Consider the following 2,570-nt stretch of genomic DNA (forward strand, 5'->3'; position numbering starts at 1 on the left):
AAAGACAGATTTACTGTTTCGAGATCTGCGTATGAACTACACAAAAAGAATACGCTGACAAGTTATAAATTGTCTATATGGACTAAAGAAAACATGCATTTTCACATTATTATACTGAAATATTTCATAATTATGATGCTATCAGATTCTGTATTCAATATTTTTATATGAAAAGTAATTATTTTCGAAAACAAAAACTTAACAGTCACCTGAGTTCTGATATATTTAAACAGAGAGTTGATTTTTGTTTTTTAAAACATTTGGGCCCCGCCCTACCCCCCTTGGGGAGTAGGGCGGGGTCCAACTCCCCTTGGGGGTAGGGCTGAAGGGGGGTAGGGCTTGCTCAAAATTTTCAAGTATCAAACTGTCAACTCAGGGTTATAATTCCAATCAAGTTATCAACATGTAATATTCAAAGTATCATTTGCCATTATAAATCATAATAAATTTTGCCATCCCCCTCTTCCCCAGAGGTGAACGTGAGAACCTAGGGTCATAAAATTCACAATTTTGGAAGAGCACCTTAAAACCCTTCCATCTATGAAGTGTATTTGATTCTACCATATCTAGTTCTTGAGGAGAAGATTTTTGAAATTTTAGTCAATTCGACCCTTTTTGGCCCCACCCATCAGCCCCTGGGGATCAGTCAGACATGATACGTGCATACCATCAACCTGCTATCCAATACTGATAATGCTAACCCAAATTCAATTACTTCCAATGGAAATTAAACAAACGTTGGTTCAAAATGTAATTTCCCTATATAAACTATAGTAAAGTTTACCCCCTCCCCAGGGGGAAACGTGATACCCCAGGGTAATGAAATTCACAATTTTGGTAAAACACCTTACGACCCTCCATCTATAAAGTATTTGATTTTACCATATCTGGGTCTTGAGAAGAAGATTTTTGAAATGTTAGTCAGTTTGACCCTTTTTAGCCCCGAGACGCAGGCCCCTGGGGGCTGGGGACCATATAATTCACAATTATGGTTAACATTTGGCCATGGAAGGTTTCTGCAAAATTTCATTGAGATTGGTTCAGGGGTTTTGGAGAAGAAGTTGAAAATGTAAATTGTTTACGGACGCACGACGGACGACGACGGACAAAAGGCGATCGCAATAGGTCATATTGTCTCAGGTGACCTAAAAAGAGGTGAATTATTCAGGTCTCTTTAACTTTCTTTAAGATAGTCCTCAATATGATGATTCAATAAAAAAGAGTAGTAACATACAATAGTAAAACACTTTAAAGAGAAACGGTTTGTGCAATTGGTTTACTCATATAATTTGCATGCAAATAATAACAAATAGCTATTAATTAAGCCAATAAGTAATTACAATCTACAAAGACAAATGAAATATTTAATGATACTTATTTTGATTCTATGAAAATCAACACTTCAATCAATACTTTCGCATCATTCTTGATCAACTAAAAGTTTTTTCGAAAGCTCACCATTTGAAATCCTTTATAAATCACCCATTCAGAGATACATTAATGATTATACCACTTCCATACTTAGCATTGTTATTTAACGCACAGTAAAATAATATAAAGCTAATCTCATGTCAATGCAGCAGAAATTTAAAAAGATATCTGACACTGTTTTCCCTCAACTCCCAGACCATACAATAATCGTAAGAGAAGAAGAGGTTGATTAACGCTTTTTCTCCCACAACCACTGTAGGTTTCATAACTCATGACTCATTGGATAAACCTGCCAGGTGTTGGTAAACATTTTTGGTTACCTGGGTAACACCCTGGACGTGAATTCATCGGTCAATCTTTGATTTATGATCGATTCACGTAACAATGCTTTTAGACGTAATTTTCCATTGTGACGTCATGCTCCATGGCAATTGTTTCCCCGTCAGAAACACACAGGATGTATCTTCCAGAAAAAAAGTGGGGTTTCAGATAAAATACGAACGTTATGGGAGAAACAGGTCCCCAAACTCTCGTTAGTCTTTAAATGGTAAAAGACACTCGGTCAACCTCGTGTCTTTATACAATTTGAAGATTAACTAACTCGAGTTAGATAAAAATGAAAATCAACCATCACTCGTTGGGAAACCTCTATTGATTCTCTGTGAAACACATGTTCAGGAGCAAATTATCTATTGGATCCTTAAGTTATAAAATTTAGAGGGTTTTTATGTACACATCTACATATGCAGTTATGTTGCACACGTTTTGGAAATGTTATTGTTTTCATTTTTTTGAACTTTAATACCACCGATGAAGCCTACTTGGACGATATAACCACGTGGTGCATCAAAACGTTAAATAGATTCACCCTTCTTTGAATTTCTAGAGGTGATTTCTGTCGTTTTGATTGATTTTGATTCCAAAATTTGCTTAGTGTTTCTTTATTACGAGCAATCAGCTGTAATATAATAAACAATGATTTATGCTAAAAATATAGCATCAGCTTCACGAACTTTCAGGCTCGATTTAAATCAAATAATAACTTGTTTGTGTGTATGTTTGTTTGTGTTTTACATCACATTAACAACTATGGTCATTTAGGGATGTGCCAGGTTTTTGTGGTAGAGGAAAGCCGGAGT

Source organism: Mizuhopecten yessoensis, unplaced genomic scaffold, assembly GCF_002113885.1.
Source record: "Mizuhopecten yessoensis strain PY_sf001 unplaced genomic scaffold, ASM211388v2 scaffold716339, whole genome shotgun sequence".
Taxonomy (NCBI): domain Eukaryota; kingdom Metazoa; phylum Mollusca; class Bivalvia; order Pectinida; family Pectinidae; genus Mizuhopecten; species Mizuhopecten yessoensis.